This window comes from Coenobita brevimanus, chromosome 116 (genome assembly GCF_032717465.1).
Source record: "Coenobita brevimanus isolate Jiangsu-jjx chromosome 116, ASM3271746v2, whole genome shotgun sequence".
Taxonomy (NCBI): domain Eukaryota; kingdom Metazoa; phylum Arthropoda; class Malacostraca; order Decapoda; family Coenobitidae; genus Coenobita; species Coenobita brevimanus.
Genome location: NC_137069.1, coordinates 16,927,754 through 16,944,619, shown reverse-complemented (window position 1 = coordinate 16,944,619; position 16,866 = coordinate 16,927,754).

The window sequence follows — 16,866 nt, the reverse complement described above, 5'->3', positions numbered from 1 at the left end:
TATTATTATTATTATTATTATTATTATTATTATTATCATCGTCATTATTATTATTATTATTATTATTATTATTATTATTATTATATTACCATCATCGTCATCCACATTTTTAGACAGTCCATCTCATGACGAAGGCCTTATCTTTCTCCACTCAGCCTATTCCCTGTTAGCGTGTTCCATCCAGTCCTAGCAAATCTCTGAACTGCATCTCCCTATCTCGGTCTCTGTCTGCCTCTTCCTCTCACTCCATCTCTGGGCTGTCACTCAGTTACCCTGGGTGTCCATCTATAATTATCTATTCTACGAAGGACGTGACCTACCCATACCATTTACATTTATTAAACACACACACACACACACACACACACACACACACACACACACACGCACACACACACAACCGAATATCAAGGCCTCCAATGCAGAATAAATCGCTCAGGGAGAGGCGCCACACAGCCTACCAAGCCCACGAGAGAATATGGCGAAAGTCAATGGTCCGGCGTCCACTAAATTCTGAAACTTATACATAACCCAAGTTTTATGGAAAAGTTTGAGTGTAAAAAGTGATGAAGGTTTTGCAGGTAAAGAGAGAGAGTGAGTGGGACTTGTGGCCTCTTGTTGCTGGTGTTTGAGAGAGAGAGAGAGAGAGAGAGAGAGAGAGAGGCAGGGCGTCTAAGCTTATGGCTGGTTTTATCGTTCTTCTTTTTTTTTCTTTGTTCCCTTTCCTTGTTGACGCTAATTAGTGTTATTTCTCTCTTCATTCACCCTTAATACTTTCCATTCCGTGGTTTATTCTGTCATTAACCTCTTCGATTTAATGAAGGTATGAAATTATTTTACCCACATTGCCTGAAGACGACTTGGCTCAGCTGAGAAAATTGAAGAAGAAGAAAAAGAAGAAGAAGAAGAAGGAGGAGGAAGAGGAGGAGGAGGAAGAGGAGGAGGAGGAGGAGGAGGAGGAGGAGGAGGAGGAGAAGAAGAAGAAGAAGAAGAAGAAGAAAAGAAGAAGAAGAAGAAAAGAAGAAGAAGAAGAAAAGAAGAAGAAGAAAAGAAGAAGAAGAAGGCATAGACGAAGAAACCTGGACGAAGCACTGTGATATATGAAGCGTCCTGTGATTGTAAGTGCAAATTATTATCCTTGGTCATTAGTAGGACTCGAAATGGCACAAAAAAAAATTTACATTCTGGGTGCTGTGTTTTCTAAGGCACTGGGTTAACAGATTCAGGTGTGTCTGTAGAATTCGCTCATTTTCACCTCCATCGTAGCCCAGGTGTGCCATACTTCTTTGGTTGATTGTACAATGAGCGCCAATAGTCTTGTCACGGTTTTGTCCGGTGATTAAATGTAACTTGTGAAACATTACGAAAGCCCTACCAGACGGCGGAATATACCAGACGTTTAGCTCGAAGGCTTATGTTTTCGCCAAATTTCTCGACACGACTATTGGCGCTCACTGTACAAGGAAAGGTAGATGACTTGAACAACATGAAATGGAAGACAGACCTCTAGGTGACCATGAAGAAGGCGGAGGTTAACATTATTTTCACTCCCTTCCAGCTCGTAGCACCCGTCGAGCAACAAACTCTCATCCCTTTCCTGTCCAGCTCTCTGATACAAGAGTTAACCATTACTCCCAGTCTTTCATGTATGCAACCGGTCAACTCTGGAACTGTGTTCCTCCGTCCGTATTTCCTACTGCCTATGACCTCCACTTTTTCGGACACAGTGTGTCCAGGCATCAAGAAATAACGGATCTTGAATTTGGCTCTCTTTTTTTTTCTTCTTTTTATCTTGAAGGGAGTAACTTGCAGCATTCTATCCCTTGATTCCTTCATCTTTGCATTAAAAAAAAAAAAGGGAGATGAAGAAGTATACCCATTTCATATTAACCTGGCCTAAAAATGCCACCTCGTTACCTTGAATGCTGAGTTCTGACAAGAGGTTAATACTAGAATACAAAGTCAGTCACGAAGAAGTGCTATGAAAAAGATGAACAGCCATAGTATTGTCTTATTCTTCCACTGAGCTACGTGAAATAAGCTGTAAGAGGACAAGAATCTGGCCCAGGTTCCCGTGAAAGGACCATAGCGTGTACTGAAGAATAAACATAAAGTTGGCAGGCGTTCAGAAAGCTCATTATAATGAAATCAAGAGAATAGGAATGGAATGGAAATATTTTGGTAAAGAAAGCAACATCGAGAAGGGTGACATACTGCATGCATGTGGAGAGAGAGAGAGAGAGAGAGAGAGAGAGAGAGAGAGAGAGAAGGAAAAAAAAATGATATAGGGTCTGATCAGTGTGTTATGCCTGTTTTAATCTGTGAATCTGAAATCATGAGTCTTATAAAATTCTTGGAAGGTAAACTTAAGATTTCTGAGATGGGAATTCAAGTAGTTATGAACAGGGGGTGTAAGTGGCCCCCTATCACCTCCTCCTTAACGATTTATATTGCGCATTGCACCCTAACACTCCTGTATATTACTGTATCTATATCTTGCTAATATCGATAAAGTTACCATCAGTAAAACATAAGAATATGCTGAAATGTAATAAGCTGCATGAATCCCTAGAGAAAAGGTGTTACGTTATCTCCATTTCGACTAGGAGCCCCCAAAGCCAAGGAGAATTCGGCCCAAATGTGTTTCTCGGCTACAATCATTTTTCTTCGCGTGATCTCCATACGATTCGCCCCTGATGCGGACGGGAAGGGAGCAACCTTCTGTGTGTGTGTGTGTGTGTGTGTGTGTGTGTGTGTGTGTGTGTGTGTGTGTGTGTGTGTGTGTGTGTGTGTGTGTGTTTTCAAGATACATCCAGTTTTCATTTACACACACACGTTTCTCTGCTACTCCCGTAATTTTCCAACCTACCGCTTTCTCTGTGTCCCTGTTTTATGCCTAATACCTACTTTTTCATCTGATTCTTCATCCCTCCCTCACACACACAATTTTCCTTGCTACTCTTTTTTCACATATATTTTTCCCTCGACTTTTCCATTTTCTGTCTATGCCCATCCCGTTTTCTGTGCCTCTCCAACAATTTCTATATATCTATTTTCGAGGTTGCATGAAAAATAGGTGGGAAAAAAAAACATTGCGAAGGGAAAGAGTATGATGAAAGAGGGAATACGGGATTGCAGTTTGAGCACTCCCTCATTGGACGCGGCGTCCGGCTAGGGATTGATTGATGGGTAGATGGATGTATAGATAAACAGCTGGATGGATGGATGGATGGATGGATGATTTGAGAGACGGGCATACACAGAAGAACGGATGGATGGTTGGATCGATGGATGGATGGACGGACCGGTAGATGATAAGATAGACAAGCAGACAGACTTGGATTGATGGATGGATGGATGCATGAATGGATGGATGGACAGATGGATGGATGGATGGATGATTATACAGAGATGGATGGAAAGATGGATGATTCACAGGTGGGTGGGTGGATGACTGATGGATGAATCTTTAATGGATGAATGGTTGATGGATGGATGCATGCATGCACGCACGGATATACGGGTGGGCAGGTAGACAGACATGAATAAATAGATAGACAGACATGGAGGTAGACAGACTGATCCAGATATAGAGATAGATAGATAAGCAGTTAGATATACAGATAGAGAGATGGATAGATAGACAAAAAAAATGATCAAATATACTTGTATATAGATACAGATATAACTACATATATACATAAGATAGGTACATAAATAGTTATGGATGAAGACAGACGTAGAGACAGACATAAAAGGATACAAAGATATATAAATAGATAAATACAGGCACACAGATAGATAAATGAATAGATAGCTTGACGCAGAGTTATATAGAAAGAATTGCAGAAACACCTTCATTCCCTACACATTCTCTCTCCCATTTACTCCCCATATCTCTCCTCCCCTCGTCCGTTTCCTCTCTAGCACGTCCTCTCTTCCTCTCCCTTCCCTCTACCTTCCCCATTTTCTCCTCCCCAACCTCTCCCCCTTTTCCTCTCCCCTCCCTCCTTCCTTTTCCTTCCCCCTCTTCCTCTCTCTTCCTCTCCTTCGTCTTTTCTTTCTTCCTCTCCTGCCTTCCCTTCCTCCCTCTTCCCTTTTTCTCCAGTCTCTTTCTCTCTTTCTTTCCGTTTTCTCCCCTTACTTCTATTTCTCCTCTTCCTCTTCTTCCTTCCATCCCTCTCTATCCCCCTCTCCCTCTCCCACCCATCCATCCCTCCCTCCTTCCCCTCATTTTTATCTGCCTCTTTCCCTCCATTTCCTCTCCTTCCGGTATTACCTCCCTCTCTCCCACTTTCCCTATCCCTCGTCCTTCCCTCTGACCCTTTCCCTCTTGCTTCCTTCTCACCCTCTCCCTCTTCCTTCTCTCTCTCTCTCTCTCTCTCTCTCTCTCTCTCTCTCTCTCTCTCTTGGTCAACAACACATGACAATGAAATTCCAAGTGGGTAGTATTTTGCGTCCTCAACCCTGTGTTTACATCCACACACACACACACACACACACACACACACACACACACACACACACACACACACACACACACACACACACACACAAATTGCGTGTGTATGTGTGTGTGTGTGTGTGTGTGTGTGTGTGTAGGGGGTTGGTGGTTAGCACGTCCAATTCGCAGGTGGAAGAACCCGAGAACAACGGTAGCTAGAGATGAATGTGGGATAGAGAGAGAGAGAGAGAGAGAGAGAGAGAGAGAGAGAGAGAGAGAGAGGGTGGGGGGTGTAGGGGATGGTAGAGAAGTGGACAGCTGACCGGACGGACGCGAGATCGATTCCAGGCTGGGACATGGAACAGTTTAGGGGGGGGGGGTGTTCTGGTGTCAACATCTTTTTCCATATGAAGTTGTAGTATCACACATTGTACATAACAATTTTTAAAGCTGTTTAGTCATAATTAACAGTGTGTAATGAAGTGTGAATGATGAACAACCAAATATCATTTCGCTGTTAGCTGTGGTATAGAAGAAGGTGGATGGCAGACCACAAGTGCCACCCTGTTTCAATTATGAAAAGAAGGTTAGGAGAAATGAAAAGATATCTGAATAGTGCGTAAGTGTAAAGTCCTGGGGAACCATTTATTATGTTGGCATATGTGAATGTACTTAATGCCATTTAATAGAGGTGTATAATGTGCTAGTAGAGTTGTCATTTATCTCTACTTTTTGCATAAGCCCAGAGTATATGTAAATGCACGGCACCTCACTTTTTAGCTGACCTCAGCACCGCGCCCTAGTCGGCTCGGTGAGCGTACAGCGTCAGAAGCCGTTTTACAGTTTTAAAGGGAGGTGGTATCGCTCTTACATATCTCTCGGGTCGCAGTTATATTATTCTGTACCCAGTAAAGAGAGATTTAATCTGCTCATTTCTGTCACCTTACGCTACCACTTAATAACAGACCAGCTTCCACCTTCTCGTGGCAGAGGACCTTTGGTGGGAAGTGTTGGGCAGTGACGGCGAGTAGCTGACGTGTACTACAGACAGTGTCGTCGATCCAACACGGTGGTCTAGTTATACTATACAGCAGAACACATTATTTTATTGGTGCTAGCGGTGGCACGACATTTAGTGCTAGCCGTGTACCGATACATTAAATTGGTGTTCAGTGCTGCGATACGATACGTGCTAAAGGGATTTATGCTGTGAACCAGTAACCCTTGCAATCGCTCGTTCCTGAAGGTGAAACAGAAAATCTTACTCTACTGTTGTAAGGGGACTAATTACCAGTGAGTTAAGTGGAGCAGATAAACTGGAGTGGTGCATATTAATTCCTCCCATTATTCTGCCAGTGCGAGATTTCTATCTTATGCACAAACTGGCAGTTATCTCGCCCTGTGGTGTGCGAGATATCTCCATCTTCAAACGCAAACTGGCAAGAATCTCGCTCTCGTGTGCGAGAGGCGAGATAAGGGGAGTTCAAGCCAGTGCGGTGAGGAGTGGGTCAACTAGCGACTTCTAGCAACTCCAGAGACGCGGACGGCCGAGGCGAGCCGAGGGAGACCGAAAGTGGCGGGCCTGGCGTGGTGCAGGGCGAACCAGTCGCTGGGCTGCTGCGTATGGTTGGAGGAGTCTGGTGGAGTGTGGAACGTGGAATGTGGAACATCATCCTGGACTTTCATATCTAGGTAGTGTCCATGCATAGTAATCCACACACACACACACTTGAATCAACACACGTTAGTTAGTTGATGAGTGGAAATAAAGGTTTCTCAGAATTCCCTTGAAATAAATATACTTTCTGTAGTTTATATGTCTCCCGTTCTGTCACTTTCCATAACTATCCTTTTTATGTCAGTTTATCTTCCTGTAACTGGGAGGGGAATATTACTGACAAGGTCGGATGGATACAGTGAAAAAGTGGGGACGTAGAATTAGGGGAAACAGAGATCAGGCAATCCCACTAGACTCAGAATTTTATGAGTGGGTTGAAACATCAAATAAAAGTGCTCAGACATATAAAATGAGTGAAGGACATATTGAGGATCAAGGTGATGAGGATATTTCTGAAGGACAGGATGAGGATTTGAACGTTTTGCATTTGCGTTCTGGTCATACTTATTCAAAAGTCCCAGAGCAATCAGTTAGATCCAAAATGGCCACTAGTCTTGCTAATGAGGGTAATCCTAGTGAGGAGACTGTGGAAGTTGAGACTACAACAGTACCTTTGGTCACTCAGGATATGCAAAATCCAGTCATTAGTGATAGTACTACAACCACTCACATACCTGTGCATACTTCTGATGTTTTCAGTACACCACAAGGTTTTGGACAGAATTTATTTTCTGTTCCTTATTCAAATGCATGGGGCATGAATACTAATATTGGCATGCAAACCCAGAATCCTAATCAATGGGGCATGAATACTAATATTGGCATGCAAACCCAGGGCCCTTATCCAAATACCTGGGGCATGACTAACAATATGGCCGTGCAAGGTCAGACTAACCCTCCTCCTTTGTGGCAGACTAATATGGCACCCACTAACTTGACTACTGCTAGTATCCCACAGACTTTACCTCCTGTTGCGCCAGTCAGACAGTCTCAAGGGCCTATTGTTACTCAGGCACCTTCAAACACAGACTGCATCAAAGTACTTCCCACAGCACAACCAAGTTTACAGTTTACTGGGGAAGACAATTATGATATTCACAAGTTTTTGAGGGACTGTGAAGCCCAAATACATAGGCTACAGCTTGCTAGTGATGCGGAGAAGATTTGGCATGTGAAAGCAAATATCAAATCAAATTCTCATGCTTCTGAAATGATGGAGGCATCCTTGTTTTACTCTGGGCCTACTGCTCAGAATTATGAAAGGTTTAAGGAAGCCCTAACCCACATTTTTGCAAGTGATTGCTATGTGCCAGATGCTTGGGTGTTCAGGTATGTAAACAGGGCTCAGCAGTACCCTAACTGTTTAGTGAATCAAGCATTGGCGAAGGCAGGCACGTGTTATGTAGAGGCTAGCAAAGCCTTACCGAAATCGGGCTGGGGAGACTTGACTTTGGGAATGACTTTTGAAAGAGTCGCGCGTTTACTTGAATATTTACAGTTTCTAGCTTGTTTGAACTCTGCTACTCGAGCTCATGTACTTAGGCAGCCGAAAAGACCTCCCGAAACATCCTTGCCTGATATGAGCTTTAAGCTAATGGCAAAGGCTGAAGGAGAGGGTAGTAGTGTCCTAGCCATTCACACAGAGAAACCTGGGAAGTATTGTACAGTGTGTAAAAAGGCTGGACATACAGACAAAAAATGTTGGCATGCTAAAAAGGCGGCACACCATGCAGCCAAGGCCAACTCGACTGCCACGTCTGAGTCTGAGTCTGGGAAGCAGGTGAGTAACAAACAACCCAGTACTAGTTCTCCACAACAAAACCCGACCAAGGCCACGAAGTCAAAGGGGACAAGGTGGTGCGCCATACATGGGCATTGTCTTCATGAAACAGACTACTGCCCCCTTGTCATTGAAAACAGAAAGAAACTAGGAAACCAAGCTAGTTCGGGGGAAGCTTGGGGCCACACGCCAAAGTAATTAAAATAGTACAATCCACCGATGCGTGTGTGGCAGCTATTACTAAGGTGGACTTATTATCTATTCCTTGGATCATAGGGAAAGGTCAAGTGTCCCTGATCGTAGATACAGGGGCATGTACAAACATTATTTCTAGTAAAGCGTTGGAAAGACTTAAAAGTGAAATGCCTCTAACAAACTGGACATTATCACCACCTGATGTAATGTTGACAGGTGTGACAGGGAGTAGAATGAAGATTGTAAGCCAGGTGCCGTTGACATTGAGGGTAGATAAACGATCTCCTGTGTTACGTGCTACGTTTTATGTGGTTGAGGATTTTTCTCTGCCAGCTGATGGGCTGTTAGGCTTTGATACCATGGAGGAGTATGATATAGTAATACACCCTCAAAGACATTCCATTTCCTTTAATGGGAAAGAGTTTGTAGGCCTTAATCCCTCAGCGACACAAACTGGAACTGGCATCCAATCAGGAGCCGTCCAACCAGTTGTGACCCCTACAAATGAAGCGTCAAGGGAGTCCCCGGATGCACACGAAGCGGAGGGTATGGACTGGAAGAAAGTCAGGGCTATAGTGAGTGGTAATCACCACTTACCCAGTCGAACTGTCTGTAAAATTCCTGTCCAAGTACCTGACGTGTCGGTGGGAACTGATGTAGCATGCTAAACTGAGACTGTGAAACATAAGGCATTGTCGCTGGAATCGACTCTGACTAGCGTTGGCCAAGACCAGAAGACGCCTCTCTTCATTGCAAATATGAGTGGTGGCGCAGTTAAGCTCAGAGATGGTTGTTATATAGGCGACTTTGTGCTATGGTGCCCCCATAAAGGAAGTCGACGACGTGCCGGTGATCTCTCCTGTAGTTACATCTCAAGCAACGACTCAGTCGGAACCCGTACGTCTGGCTAAGGAAAAACAGCTGGAGCAATACGTGAAGGTCACGGAAATGTAGACCATAAAACACGACTCCTAGCCCTCCTTAGAGAATTTTCCGACGTAGTAGCACTTCCAGGAGAAGTGCTGGGTAGGACGGATAGGGTGAAGCATCATATTGGTTTGTGCCCTGGTACAAATCCAGTTTATGTGCCCACATACCGTCTACCGCACAGCCAAAGGGAAGCAGTGGATGAGGAAGTTGAAAGGATGCTTCGTGATGAAGTTATCCAGCCTTCCTCCTCGCCTTGGAATGCACCACTCTTTCTAGTGCCTAAGAAGGACGGTGGTGTGAGACCTGTTGTGGATTTTCGGCAAGTGAACAAGGTAACAGTATCGGATCGTTACCCGATTCCGCATCTGCGAGACTTACTTCAATCATTAGGTAAGGGAAATACTGTGTTTACTTGTCTGGATCTAGCGTCAGGGTATTGGCAGGTGGAGCTGACCGAAGAGTCGCGTCCCATTACTGCTTTTAGCACTCACCGTGGGCACTTTGAATTTCTCTGGATGCCTTTTGGACTGAGTAATGCTCCTTTAACATTTCAGCGGATGATAAACCAATTGTTTGGCGAGATGTTAGGGCAAGACGTCTTAGCGTATCTAGATGACCTAATCATCGTGAGTAACAATGTCAACAGTCATTTTAACAAGTTAAAACGAGTGATGGAAACCTTGAGATCCGCAGGTCTGAAAATTAAGCTGTCTAAGTGTGAATTTCTGAAATCCAGTATTAGATTTTTAGGACACCTAGTTGATGGTAATGGCATCAAGACTGTGCCGGACAAGGTAAGGCCAATGTTAAATTTTCCTACACCACAGAACAAGGATCAGATAAGATCGTTCCTAGGCCTCATTGGCTTTTATAGGAGTTTTGTCCACAGGTATGCCATCATAGCATCACCTTTAACAACGCTACTTAAGAAGGACGCTGCATGGAAATGGGGACCCTCGGAAGAGAAAAGCTTCAACGAGCTCAAGCAAGCCATGTCAGAAGCACCCGTATTAGCGTTTCCTGATTATACTCAACCTTTCTATCTGTGCACGGACGCCTCAGGTCTGGGTCTGGGAGCGGTGTTACAGCAGAAGGATGAGAAAGGAAAGACACATACCATAGCATATGCTAGTAGGGCATTAAGACCCCCAGAGAAGAACTATTCGACGACACATTTGGAGACATTAGCAGTCGTGTGGGCGTTAGGACATTTCCGGGATATTATTTTTGGCTACCGGATAATTGTTTTAACTGACCATGCACCCATACGCGACTTGTTTAAAGGAAAAAACTTGCACGGTAAGGTTGCGCGTTGGTTTGGCAAGGTAATGGAGTTTGATCCAGAGGTCAGATATTTACCAGGCCGTCAAAATGTTGTAGCCGACGCGTTGAGTAGAAACATTGCTGCTACCATAGCCGAGGATGTTGCTCTTGCTAAGTATTCCTCAGACACGGTAAAAGCGGAACAACGTAATGATGCAATGTGGTCTCAAGTCATCTATGCCTTGGAGTCTGGAGACGAGACTTGTCTACCTGAACTCCCAGTACCAATGACTCACTTCCATCTTCAACAGGGTCTTTTGTATAAGCAACCCCCAGGGATGGATACTGCATATCAGTTGGTTGTTCCTGCTACCTTACAGCAAGCCGTGCTACAGTTAGTTCATGACGTACCTCAAGCGGGTCATCCCGGTTGCGATAGATGCATACGTGAGGCGAGAAAGAAATACTATTGGCCGACCATGAGGAAGGACATAGAAGCCCACGTCAGTCAATGTGTCAAATGCGCGGAAATACGAGGAACGACGGGACTTCCGACTCCCATCTTAGAGTATCCTCTACCGGAAAAACCCTGGGATACAGTCTCCATTGATCTCTTAGCGTTGCCGAGAAGTCGTCAAGGTTCAAGTTATGTACTGGTGGCAGTGGACCATTTCTCACGATTCACTGTTTTAGCACCTTTACAGACGAAAACTTCAGAGGAGGTGGCGCACGCTTTTGTGACTTCAGTGATTTGTCCATACTCTACACCTAAGGTATTGCTCAGCGATAATGGCAGTGAATTTCGTAACCAGGTGTTACAAGAAATCTGTCGTATGTATGGAGTAAAGCAAGTTTTTGTAACGCCTTACAGTCCTAAGAGCAATGGCCTGGTGGAGAGAACAAACAGGAAGATACTGGAAGTCTTGAGACCAGTAATAACCTCAAATCAGGAGGATAACTGGGAAGACTGGTTACCACATGTAGCAGCGACCATCAACTCCTCAGAAAATTCATCAACTGGGAAGTCTCCTCATTATATCCTTTATGGAGAAGAGAAAGTGTTACCCTACGATTTGTTGGCTGGACCTCCTACTCCAGTATACAACGAAGAAGACTACGCAAAGGTACAGTTGTTGAAATTCCAATGTATACACAGTGAAGTACGGAAAAGATTAAAAGCCTCAAGAGCGGAGATGATGGCGAAACAACACAAAGGTAGTCAAGAAAAGACGTTACAGGCAGGCCAGAAGGTCATGACCCACAACCCTGAGAGAATTTCCAAGCTCAGACCTAAGTTCCGCGGACCATATACCGTTGTGGAACGAGTACGTGGAAATACTTATAGAATAAAGGATGAAGCTAATGGAACTCAGGAGGTAGTACATGCTGATAGGATCAAACTAGTAAGTCAAGAGCTAGGCCTAACTAACCCTGCGTCTGATGTGTTGTCCCCTCTGTCTTCGTCGCAGTCTATGTCGTCGTCCGTACCTGTCCCTAACCAAGAGTATCGCAGCAAGCTACGATCCCACAACAAGAGTGATTAAGGGAGTATCTTCTCTTGCAGAAAAAAATGTGGCTGTGGCTCATACTCCTCGTGCGTTGCTTGGGGTGGACCTATGGAAAGACGTCGGACACGGACACGACTGTGTTAATGCCAGGAGCACTGAAGAGCCCACTTGGAGAAGTCGTAGTAGTGGAAGATGCAGTATGCGTCTACTATCCAATGGAAGGCTATCTCCAAACGCCAGATATTGTCAAGGAGGTCTCCAAGGGCTTGTCGAATCTCAGACAGCAACTGTTGGAAGTGGGAAAGATGTTTAATCGAAACCCACGATTGACGAACTCTGACACTGAAGCTTTGGAACGAACCTTGCATGGAATTGTTGAGCTTCAGACTAGGCATATAGACAGGCTCACCGACAGGCTGACTAACTTGCATGTTGCTTTACCTAACGTACACTCTGATCTTTCCAAGCATGTCCATGCACGTACTAAGAAAGGACTTGTGGATTTTCTAGGAATCCTGTCTCAACAACTCTTTGGTACGGCATTAGATAAGGATGTAGTGCAATTGGGTAGACAGATGCATGACTTGACACTGGCCGCTAAAGCCAATAATAGATTAATTATGCATGTGTATAAACAGTTAGATGAGTTCACTAACAAAGCTAACGAGATAATTAGGACTACCAACCATCTAGTAGAGCTTGTGAACAACATCCAAATTAACCTACCAACCCTAGCTAACTTGGTGTTATTCGCTAAGTACTTACATGCTCTCGACGAGTCAACCACTGCTTTGGAGAAGCCAGCAGCCAATATGGTGGACGGCTTAATCGATGCAAGTTTGAACAGGGTTAATGCTTTATTGCTGCCTACTAATATACTAACCAATGCACTTGATATAGCTATGTGGAAGCATGGACTTATGCCACTCTTTGATCTGAGTCAACTGGAATATTATTACCCATTGTTAGAGGCCCAGTTGACCCATGAAGGCATCCTGATATTGGTACCTATGAGGAATGCTGTAACATACCAGGCATGGCGGTTCATTTCCTTCCCTTTTGCTACTGCTAATAATACACTTGTTGTTATTGAAGAGGGTCCAGAGGTGCTAGTTGTCTCAGATGACAAGAAATATGTAGCAGAAACGACTGTGGATGAATTTGAGAAGTGTAAGGCCTCATTTCTTGATCTCCATGTATGTCCTGCTTTCCATTTTGTCTTCGTACCATTAAAGGTAGAGGAGTGTAAGAGGGCCTTGTTGGACACAAATACTTCCTCTGCTCTGCAACGTTGCACCTTCCAACCCATCCAGTTGAAGTCAGTTTTCCATGCTCATATTCATGCGAAACAGTACTTTTACTTTCCTGAGACAGAGGATGTAACTGTGATTTGTGCCTCACAGAATCAATTCCTTACTGTAAAGGGGTACTATGTTGCACCTGATTTTTGTGAGTTACACAGTAAAGAGATAGCAGTTCTGCCTAGCAAGCATCATCTAGCTTTGACAGTGAACTTCTCATCCCAGTTACGACCCTTTTTACCTTCAATCAATGTTACTCCCTTGAATGTGAACAGGCTGTCTCATGTAGTAAAGGAGCTTACCTTCCTCTCCCACCTGAACAGGACTGATTTAGAGCCTTATGTACTGTCCTATCTTCCTTCATACCTTTCTCCTTCCTATTTTGGTCCTGGCGTTGGTCTTCTACTTATTGTGGTCTTGTCCTGTGTTTGTGGTTTAGGCTACTATTTAAGGTGCCAATTAAGGAACCCACTGATACCACATGTCCGTACTCGAGGATTGCAAGTGGATGTTCCTGAATAGTTAGCTACCCTACACTCTGGTTAGGCTACACGGTAGTTAGGACAACAATGTCGACGAGGACGTCAATGGTGTGGCCGAACGATGTTCTGGTGTCAACATCTTTTTCCATATGAAGTTGTAGTATCACACATTGTACATAACAATTTTTAAAGCTGTTTAGTCATAATTAACAGTGTGTAATGAAGTGTGAATGATGAACAACCAAATATCATTTCGCTGTTAGCCGTGGTATAGAAGAAGGTGGATGGCAGACCACAAGTGCCACCCTGTTTCAATTATGAAAAGAAGGTTAGGAGAAATGAAAAGATATCTGAATAGTGCGTAAGTGTAAAGTCCTGGGGAACCATTTATTATGTTGGCATATGTGAATGTACTTAATGCCATTTAATAGAGGTGTATAATGTGCTAGTAGAGTTGTCATTTATCTCTACTTTTTGCATAAGCCCAGAGTATATGTAAATGCACGGCACCTCACTTTTTAGCTGACCTCAGCACCGCGCCCTACTCGGCTCGGTGAGCGTACAGCGTCAGAAGCCGTTTTACAGTTTTAAAGGGAGGTGGTATCGCTCTTACATATCTCTCGGGTCGCAGTTATATTATTCTGTACCCAATAAAGAGAGATTTAATCTGCTCATTTCTGTCACCTGACGCTACCACTTAATAACAGACCAGCTTCCACCTTCTCGTGGCAGAGGACCTTTGGTGGGAAGTGTCGGGCAGTGACGGCGAGTAGCTGACGTGTACTACAGACAGTGTCGTCGATCCAACACGGTGGTCTAGTTATACTATACAGCAGAACACATTACTTTATTGGTGCTAGCGGTGGCACGACATTTAGTGCTAGCCGTGTACCGATACAGGGGTGAATTTCGTTAATCCTTTCACTACCATGGCGAACTTTATATTTCAATAATAATAATAATAATAATAATAATAATAATAATAATAATAATGATTATTTTATTTGACAGGGCTAAAACCTTTCCCCACTCCCACCCTCATCACCACCATCACCATCAATCTCTCCTGCCTCATCACCCTCATCACCACTCCGTCACTCGAACTCCGTACATCATCACCGCCATCATCATCATCATCATCATCATCATCATCATCACCAACACCACCACCACCACCACACCCTCACTACAACGTCTCCTTTCATCATGATCACCACATCTTCGTTCATCATCATCATCATCATCATCATCATCATCACCATCATCATCGTCACCACACTCTCCTCTCCACACCCTCTCAGTCGACTCCACATCATCACCACTTTTCCACTCCTCTTATCATTATCAGCCGCACTGCTCGTCATCACCACAGATAGTAACAAGTCCCTTTGCTCACCATTACATCACCATCACAACCTCATCATCATCACCAGAGCTCTTCCCTTCATCACTATCAACAATATTTTAACTTTTTTCATCACCATCGTCTATTCACATCACAACACCTGCACAAAGACTACAGTATCATCACTATCTCTGTTCATCATCATCATCATCATCATCATCACAACTTCTTAGTTTATCATCATCATCTCACATCATCATTCCCTCATCTTCACCACCATACCTCCCCTACCTATCATCATAATCATCATCATCATCATCATCATCACCAACTCTACAGTATTACCTTCACCATCACCACAGTTTTACTTACTAACATCATCATTTCTTCATCACAACCCTCACCATCACCACCACCCTCACCTGTATCCGCCCCTCCGTTCGTCATCATCATCATCATCATCATCACCCAAGCAGGCCGTCACCACCACTTTTAGTAACAAGACCGTCTGCTCATCACCCAAACTACGGAACCGTTGTGTCCGCATCACCACATCCTCATCACAACTATTAGGCTATTCCTCGCATCATCATCATCACCACCACCACTACCACCACCACTCTCTCCGTCACTACATTTCCATCATCATCACCATCATCATCATCATCATCACCGCATCTTCTGTTCATCATCATCATCATAATCATCATCATCATCATCATCACCATCATCATCATCATCATCACCGCATCTTCTTTGTTCATCATCATCATCATCATTATCAGCATCATCATCATCATCACCACCACCACCTTTCTGTTCACTACCCTCTCTCATCATCACATCCTTACTGCCCCACCTCACCACCACATCTCCCGCTCAGTTCATCACCATCATCATCATCATCACTCGCCCCGACCGTCACCACCACTTACAGTAACAAGTCGGTCTGCTCATCACCCCAATTAAGGAACAACTCTGTCAATTGGACCGGAAGGCTAACCACGAGAGGCTGCAGTTAACGAGGCCAGAAACACTCCACCACTCGGTTTAACGAAGAAACACTCACGCAGCACTCTGCAACACTCAGGGAACACTGCAGCATGAACACAACACTCTGCAACACTCAGGGAACACTGCAGCGTGCACACAACACTCCGCAACATTCAGGGAACACTGCAGCATGCATACAACACTCTGCAACACTCAGGGAACACTGCAGCATGCACACAACACTCTGCAACACTCGATGAAACACAGCAACACTCTCAATACTCTGCAACATTTAGGGAAGAATCAGGAAACGCTGCAACACTGACTCAACACTGTGCAACACTCATGCAACACTGCAACACTCGCTCAACACCATGCAACACTCACTCAACGCTGTGAAATTCTCACACAACACTGCAACACTCACTAAACACTGCAACACACACTCAACACTCTGCAACATTCATGCAATGCTACAACACTCCACCACTCTGCTTGACGAAGTAACACACGAGCCACACACTCACACAACACTGCAACACCCACGCAACACTGCAACATCCTGGCTAGCGTGGGATCTTCATGCAACACGTCAGGACTTTAACACACACAAGTATTCTAGGCATGGGAAAAACAAACTAGTGATATAATGCTCCAGCACTTGATTCAACATTGCAACATTCATGCAACACTCGGACTCAAACAATGCAACACACAGAAATCTAGTGTGGCGACAGCAGAATACACACCACCACCCTACCTAACGAAGCAACACACACATTAATGCAACTCTACAACACTTATGGAACACTGCAACTACCATGCAAACATAGATACATAAATGGATACAGAGACTGAGAGGCAGGCAGAGACAGATATACAAACAGCTAGATAGATGGAATATAGACAGACATAGATAGTTTCAGAGACAAATAGACAGATAGGTGGTGCAGACAGACAGACAGATTGGTAGATAAACAAATACAGAGACTCAAATACATGTTGCA